Below are 9,121 nucleotides of genomic sequence, written 5' to 3' on the forward strand. Positions count from 1 at the left end.
TCTTGGTGTTAGGATGACAGGCATGCACCAGCCCACACTCAGCTTATGCTGTGCTGGGGTTTGAATCTATGCCTGGTGTGTGCTAGGTAGAACTCTTCCAACTGACTGTGTCGCCAGCCCTAGCATCTTATTCTTTAATAATTCTGTGCTGCATACAAGATGCTGACTCCCAGGCACTTCGGGTGGCTTGCCTTGAAGCACACATGAGTCCATGTGGCTCCAGATGTGGGGTCTGGGTTCTTTCATTCTGCAGAGTTGGGTCTCATGCTCCAGCAAGGCCAGCAGCCACATATGGAGAGACAGGAACCAAGGCGGGAGATGTCGGACCAGCTCACAAGTGAAACCCCGCCCTGGCCTCATGGCTCGTCATAATTCTCTTTATACACTGGGGCTTCCTGAGGCACAGGACAGGAATTCCAGACCTGATAAAGAGGACAAACGTATCTCTGGGAAAGAGGTGTGCGGGCAAATGTTTAACTCCGGGATTTCAGGGGAGAGTGAGAGCCGTAACTTGATACATTTACCAGATCCTGTGATGTACTCTCTCCAGGAGGATTTGAAGCTACTACCAGATATAAGCTGAGTGTAAGTAGGAAGTGTATATACACAATCAGTAGGGGGAAGGAGAGATGCTGGAATCAAACCCAGAGCTTCTACATTCTACCCAAGAGCTCCACCCCTGAGCTATGTATCTCATCTCCAGCTTTCTCAGCTGGCCAGGAGTATCTGCTCTGTGTGTCTCTGGCTAGGGTTCAGGACTCCTGAGTCTTGGAAAGTTGGAGGCCTTGGATCTAAAAAAAAAAAAAAATAGGAGGTAGGCCAGGTGGTGCAGTGCACACCTTTAATCCCAGCACTTGGGAGGCAGTGGCAGGTGGATCTCTGAGTTCAAGTCTAGCCTGGTCTACAGCACAAGATCCAGAACAGCCAGGGCTACATAGACAAACCCTGTCTCGAAAAACCAAAAATCCAAAACCAAAAACAAGGCTGGGACATGGTGACCTGGGAGGCAGAGGCAGGAGGATCTCTGTGTGTTTGAGGCCAGCCTGGTCTACAGAGTAAGTTCCAAGACAGCCTGTGCTACATAGAGAAACCCTGTCTCAAACAAACAAACAAATAAACAAAACAAAAAGAAGTTAGAAATTAGGACCTGTAGCTTATGGGGAAAGTTTCACAAAGACTACTTGAAGAGGCAGTTCAGGGGCTGGGACTCCTGGGTCCTGGGGAAGCGACAAGGCTTCCTGCCAGCAGGAACATGAAAGGCAATGGGAGTTACAGACTGCAAACCTCCTGGGCTTCCTGCAAAGATGTCATTTGCCTTCTACTCCCACCCAGAACTCATAAGAACAAACTTTGGAAAGCTGAAGACATCGCTGGAGACCCCCCCTAGGTATCACTTGACCTCTTTGAAAATCAAGCAAAGCGTCCCTCCAATGGCCAGTCATTTGGACCCCACCCAACACACCACACTTGGCCAGCTTTGGCAAAGACCTTCCAATTAGACAGGTGCTGAGCTCATCTGGACATGATGAGCCTACAGCCCTCCCTCTGGGAGGCTCACAGCACACCCAGGATGTGGGAGGGAGCGTGGACCTATGAACTGGAAACAAACCAATAAAACAGTAGAACAAAGGAGCTTCGTCCATGGGTGCTGACATCACGTGGCTTCGGTTCTAAACCCAGTTTGGCTGTTGGCCAGATGTGTGTGTCTCTGTCATTCAGCTGACTGACCCCTGTGGCCCTCAGTTTCCTTATCGGTAAGGAGGGGCAACAGCAGTTCTTGGCTTTCAGGAGTGTAAAGATTCAGTGACAATGAAGAACTGTACTTGGTGACTCATCTGTGTATTCCATTGTCTCTCATCTTTGAGACAAACCTATGAGGTCACCGCAGTGATAGGTGGGGAAGCCAGATGCGAGAGGTAAAGCCAACTGTTTGTGGGTACCTATAGACCTTAACACCAGATAGTCTTGCACTGGGCCCCAGACATGCTTTTTTCTTTCATTCCTTTTTTATTTTTTAGATGGAGTCTTCCTATATCACCCAGACTGGCCTTGAACTCTCAATCCTTCTATTTTAGTCTCTACAGCACCAGAGATTTTGGACATCCGAATGTAGTTCTCACCTCTGCATCTAGCTGTGGGCCACCCTATAACTGGAGACTTCCGGTACTACCTCCACTTTTCCTATTCATCTGGAGGAAGCTAGGCAGTAGGGACAAAGTGTCCCCAGGGAGGTGCTGGAGTAGCTGGAGACAAGGAGTCATTCAATAGTCCTGTGCTCTTCAGTGGTGCTCACAGGCAAGCCAGCTTCCTGAGGGTCCGGGCCCAACTTCCACACTGTTCTCACCTCCTCTCCATCTAACTAGTTCCTAATGAGACATGGCTAGGAGTGGAGGGAGGGAGTTTCCTTCTTGGGGAAGACGTCTCAGAACTTACAGTGTCTTGAGTGAGTTCTCTTGGGCACCTAGAGGCCAGGTGAGCCTTGAGACATCCCTTCTCTTCCACACAGGCAACGTGGTGGGAAGGGTATTGGTTCCAAACCTTGGTCCAAAAGCCTTCAGGCTTTTATGATCCATACAGAGTCTATGAACAATGAGCGTATTGTGGGGAGAACTTAAAACCTTTGTATGAAATATTTCACACTGAAGGCACTGTTAATTTATTCTTAAAAACTACTTAGATGCTTTCAGAGTGTCGAGAAGTAGCTGCAATATTTTTTGCAATTTCAGAGTAGTATTTAGCTAACACAATGATGTCATACATGTTATATCAAAGACAAGGAGATGTAAGGAATGCTGTCCCTATATATATAGCTAATTTGCTTTGTATGTCTACAAGAACCTGTTTCAAGGCCTGCCCCTGAGAGGCTGACGTTACAGAATAGTGATCTTGAGTCCAGCCTGATCTACATAGCAAGACCCTGGCTCAAACCCCAAGACATACAAGTTTCTTCAGCTTTGCGTTTCACCCTTTTTCTTAGAAAAGGTAAGTTTATTTTCGGGCAGAGTGGCACATGTCTATCATATGAGTACTCAGGCAGCTGAACTCAGTCCAGCTTGGCCTATGTAGGAAGGTCTAGGCTATCCTGGGCTACAACATGAAACTCAACCTCAAAACCCTGGGCGGGGGAGAGAGTGAGTTGTGTTGTGATGGGAGAGATGCTTTCTAGACAAGGGGGACATCCTTCTAAATCCCAGGCATTAATCATTTCTTCATCATCCTCTTGCTCTTTCTAACTTTGACGCCTATTCCAAATTTTTCTTTAACTCCATATACAATAACGTTTTCTTCCTGTACTTTCTTCTGGTCAACAGACTGGTTTTTTTGTTTTTTGTTTTGTCTTTTTTTAAGTACCAGAGGTTGAATTCAGGATCTCACAAATAGTAGGCAAGAGTTCTTGACTACTGAGTTGTCAGCGCCCTTTAAAAATATTTTAAGGCAGGTGTGATGGTGCACACACCTTTCATTCCAGCGCTTGGGAGGCCAGTGGGTCTCTGTGAGTTCCAGGACAGCCAGAGATGTTCCACAGGGAAACACTGTCTGGGTTGGGGGTGGGGAGTAAGTACTTTGAGAAATCTCAGCACTCAGGAGGCAGAGGCAGGAGGAACTCTGGGAGTTTGAGACCAGCCTGTTCTACATAGCAAGTTTCAGGATAGCCAGAGCTATATAGTGAACCACTGTCTCCAAATAAGAAAGCAAGCAAGCAAGCAAGCAAGCAAGCAAGCAAGCAAGCAAATAAAGAAACCAACAATACAACAACAAAAGCATAACTTTTTGCCTGCTTACATTCACTTTTGCTGGCAGCTTCATCTATCCTGTTGCTGAGACAATCCTTCCCCAGTATTAGAACCAGCTTCTGGGTTCCAACATAAACTAAAGAAGTCCCTAGGCCGTCAGCACCAGGTTGGCACCGCTGAGACAGCCAGCCTCCTGGACTGATTTCCAGACCTTCCAGGCCTTTCCAGTGTGGACAACCATTGTTGGACTATGTAGACCATACCTTGCTTTCTTCTGCTTTGGGTATCCAACACATCTTCAGTTCGTTCTTCCTTTCTTTCTCTCTCTCTCTCTCTCTCTCCCTCTCTCCCTCTCTCCCTCTCCCTCTCTCTCTCTCTCTCTCTCTCTCTCTCTCTCTCTCTCTCTCTTTCTTTTTTTCTTGGTTTATCGAGACAGGGTTTCTCTGTGTAAGCCTGGATGTCCTGGAACTCACTCTGTAGACCAGGCTGGCCTTGAACTCAGAGATCCACCTGCCTCTGCCTCCCAAGTGCTGAGACTAAAGGTGTGCGCCACCACTGCCCGACTTTCAGTTCCTTTAGACTTTGGATAATTTCATCATAAAATGGGTCTAAGATCAAAGTACCAGATGGGTAGGGTCTTCTGCTACAGTTAGCCCCTATCTTCCCCATCATTGTCCAGTATGCCTCAGTGGTGACAGAACCACCTACTCAGGAGTATACAGATGGGAGCTCTGGAGTCTTTTAGAATCTCATGCTTGTGTCTGTCACCTGCTGTCAGAGGAATGTCATGGAGTGGCACCCCTTCTGTGTGAGGGAGGCCTGGGATTCTAAAGGCCAGAGCCTGTAATCCGAAGAGACCTGCACCTAGGAGCTTCAGGTCCCTGGCCACTCCCTTTGTACTCACAGCTGGGCCACTTGTCTGAGGACAGTTGGGACTTGGGCAAGGAGCTGCTTGCTGTGCCCTAAGGTTTCTTGACTTGGTTTCTTCTTCAAATCCTGAGAGCTTCCTGAAGAAGTAGGAAGGACATCCTGGCTGAGTTCCTAAACCTGTAACCCAGAAGTTGCCACAGGCATCTCCAGGAAGGCTGAGCCGCTCTGGCCTGCCTGCCCAGAGCCAATTGGCAGAGCTTTGCTCTTTCAGACTTCTGGGCTCCGGGGAATGACTGCTAGAGTCTGAGAAACCCAGCATTGGTGATTTAGAATAATGTCCTTTGCCTGCTTGAGGTCAGCCATCTTGGAGTGTAGCCAGAGTCTTGTCTAAATGGCCAACCCCACTCCAGTAACAGTGGCCCCTCAGCTTCCTTCTTCACCTTCCTTAGCCAGGCGTGGTGGCATAATCTGTAATCCCAGCACCTGGAGAGGTGGAAGTAGGATGATCAGTAGTTCAAAGCCACGCCAGGGCTACAAGAAACCCTGACTCAAAAGAAAACTCAACAAAGCCTCTCTTAGTGCATTCACTTTTATTTTCCTTTTTATTTCCCCTTTAGGAGAAATATAGGTTTTCATTTCTCTTTAATAAGGGTCTTTTCCAGTTTGGCCATCTTTTTTTTTTTTCTTCCTCATTTGCAGATACTCTCCTACTTAGAATGCTTAGAGTCCTCCGAGAAAGTCATGTGTGTAGTAACACATCTGAGGCAGGAGCTTCAGGGGGCTCAAGAGTAGCCTCAGCTACACAAGTTCAAGGTCAGCCTGGGTAGAAAGAAGAAAGAAAAGGATGGAGGAAGGGTGAGAGGGAGGGAGGGAGAGAGACTAGGGGCGGGGGAAAGATGGGGAAGAAATACACAGAAAGACAGAAGTGCTCACTTCCTGTGCTTCTCCAGGAAACCTGCGTCAACCATGCCTGTGATGATGTCAGCCTCTGCCTGCCTCTGCTTCTCAGAGCGCCACCTAGTGCCTGCCTGGTTCTCAGGACCCTTACCACTCTCTATAGAGCTAAACCTACTGCTTAGCACATTGCTTTCGTTCTTTCTTTCTCTTCTTTAAATGTGTGTGTGCCTGAGTGTATGTATGTGCACCACAAGTGTACAGGAGCCTGTAGAAGTCAGAAGAGCAGAAGAGGGCATCACATCCTGTGGAACTGACTTGTAGGCAGTTATGAGCCAGCATGTAGATGGTGGGAACTGAAACGGGGTCTTCTTTGAGATTAGGAAGAGCTATGCCCAACTTTTTTTTTTTTTAAAACTGTTTCCGCTGAGCAGTGGTGGCGCACGCCTTTAATCTCAGCACTTGGGAGGCAGAGGCAGGTGAATTTCTGAGTTCGAGGCCAGCCTGGTCTACAGAATGATTTCCAGGACAGTCAGGGCTATACAGAGAAACTCTGTCTTGAAACATTCACCCCCTACCCAAAAAAACAAAAACAAGAAAACTGTTTCCAGGTCTGGTGAGATGGCTCAACACGTGCCATTAAGACTTCAAGCCCCAGGACCGAAGAACCAACTCTGTGAGTTGTCCTCTAATCTTTACACATATGCTATGACATACAACCCATGAACCCAAACTGGATAAATAAAAAGATTTCCAAAATCCACCCCCATATAAAACAAATGAGCCAAGTGCAGGTCTGTGACCCCGGCACTCTGGTGAGACTGCCATTGTTAGAGCAGCCTGAGCTCCATAGTAAATTTGGAGCCAGCTTGGACTGCCTATATCCTTAGCTGAGCATCACAGCAAATGCCTGTATCCCAGCATTCAGCAGATGCACAGATGAGAAGATGACCTGTCTGAGGTTATCCTAAGCTAGTCCGGGGCCAATCTGAGCAACATGAGAGTCTGTTTCAAAAACAGCAACAGCAACCAACCATAGCATAAAAGTCAAGCAAACAAATAAAACAATCTTATTGATCTGGGATTAGTTTCTCAGGATTGACAGAACAAATTGTCCCAGACAGCAGGACTTAATGACAGGCAACGTGCCTTTTCACAGTTCTGGAGTGTGGAAGTCCGTAACCAGAGCCTCTTCCTCTGGTTTTCAAGATAGTATTTCTCTGCGTAGCTCTGGCTGTCCTGGAACTCTTTCTGTAGACCTGGCTGGCCTTGAACTCAGAGATCTGTCTGTCTTTGCCTAAGGTGTGTGGCACCACCACTTGGCTAAATTTAAATTTTGAAAGGTTTTTTTTTTTTTTTTTTACACATTTGCTTTTTCATTGCAGAGACTGAACTAAGGAATGCTGGATCCTTCTCACATTGAACCACACCACAGCTCTGAAGTGTTTTGTTGTTCTGGAGACAAGATCTCTAGTCCAGGCTTTCCTGCCAGCCTGGGATTATCTAAATACAGTTGACTTTGAACTTTAGATTTCCTTGTTCACATCTACTGGGTGCTGAGTTATAGATCTGTGCCACTAATAATCATTTGTGTGGTGCTGGGAATGGAACCCAGGGCTTCAGTCATGCTAGGTGTGATCTACTAATTAAACTACATCCCTAGTTCATAGCTGTTTTAAGTATGATGAGTTTCGACAGAAATGGAACATAGCATAATTACCATAATCACAGTAACCATGGTAACTCACCCTTCCCCTGAAAGTTCCATGACCTTTGCAGTCAGTGTCTAACCCCTGGTAGCAACTGAACCATGTTTTCAGGGATTTTCCACAGTGCCCCCTAAAGGGAGTAGATTGAGGCTGGAGGGATGGCTCGGTGGTTGAAGAACACTGGCTGCTTTTGCAGAGGATTCAGTTCCCAGCACCCACAAGGTGACTCACAACATAAGTGAACGCAGACAAGCCACTCACACACAGAGGAAATATGTAAACATTTTTTAAAGGTTTATTTATGTTATGTATACGACTACACTGTATGTAGCTGTCTTCCGACACACCAGAAGAGGGCATCAGATCCCATTACAGATGGTTGTGAGGCACCAGGTGGTTGCTGGGAATTAAACTCAGGACCTCTAGAAGAGCAGTCAGTGCTCTTAACCACTGAGCCATCTCTCCAGCCCCAAGTGAGCATTTTTAAAGGAAGTCATAGGTAAGATGCGGGCCGTTGGGTTTCTCTCTCTCTCCTATGTGTGAACTGTGTATGTGTGTCTTTTTGTGGGTCTGTGCACATATGTATATGCACATGTATGAACATGCATGTGGAGGCCAGAGGTCACTGTTACATGGCTTCCTTCAATCCTTTACCTTTTCTTAAAAACATTTTTATTATTCATTTACCTGCATGTGTGTATATGTACGTGCACATGCATGTGAGTAGAACCTGAAGAGGCAAAAAGAGGATATTAGATTCCTTGCAGCTTCAGTTACAGGTGGTTGTGAACTGCTTAGCGTGGGTGCTGGGAACTGAACTCCAGTCCTCTGCAAAAGCAGCAAGTGCTCTAACCAGTGAGCAATCTCACCAGCTCCATTATCATTTCTTTCATTTGTATTTTTGTTTTTAGTGGGTATTTTGTTTTGCTTTGAAGGGTGTGGGGGTCTCACTGTGTAGCCTTGGCTAGCCTGGGACTTGATTTGTAGATCAGGCTGGCCTCTAACTCACAGAAATCCACCTGTATCTGTCTCCCCAGTGCTGTGATCAGAGTCTGCATCACCACACCAGGATTCATCTTTATTTTTTGTGACAAGGTCTCTTGCTGAACTGAAGTTCCCAGGTTCCATGAGGCTGGCAGTCCAACAAGCTTCAGGGACGTACTTATCTCTGCCCAGCGTCCATCACTGATGTTACAGATGTGGAACTCTAGGCTTGGCTTTTTCCATGGGTGTGCACTTTACTGAATGATCTATGTCCTCAGGCTGGCTTCCTGAACAGACTAGAGTGCTCTGACACTCATGGCCATTGCATGAACCACTGGGATCAGTAGGTTTGAAAATTCTCAAATTAAAGAGGTTGTGGAACAGTGCAATGGATGTTCACCTCTTCCCTCAGACTAGGAACAGTGTATACATAGATGCTCACACCACTCTGGGTAGATCACTGTCTACTTTAGCTCACATTTGAGAGGGGCAGTCCTGCAGATCCAAACCTACAAGCTCTCCATGACACAAGCAATAACAGGATGTCTGAGAAAAGTCACAGTGAGGATCTGATATGGTGTAGCAGAAGTCAGGGGCCTTGAATTGAAACAGTCACTCAGGGCTAGAGAAATGGCTCAGTGGTTAAGAATGCTGCCTATTCTTCCAGAGGTCCTGAGTTCAATTCCCAGTAACCACATGGTGACTCACAACCATTTGTAGTGGGATTGGATGCCCTTTTCTGGTGTGTCTGAAAATAGCTACAGTTTATTCACATATATAAGATTAATAAATTAAAGCAAAACAAAAACCAATCACTCATTACAATCAACATTTACAATGTGTGGACACAAGGTATACTGTGAGAAGACACTGGCACACTGTGGCTTCCAGGATGACATTTTTTTATGTTGTCTTTTTTTTTTTTTTTTT

Source organism: Grammomys surdaster, unplaced genomic scaffold (genome assembly GCF_004785775.1).
Source record: "Grammomys surdaster isolate TR1022 unplaced genomic scaffold, NIH_TR_1.0 126612, whole genome shotgun sequence".
Taxonomy (NCBI): domain Eukaryota; kingdom Metazoa; phylum Chordata; class Mammalia; order Rodentia; family Muridae; genus Grammomys; species Grammomys surdaster.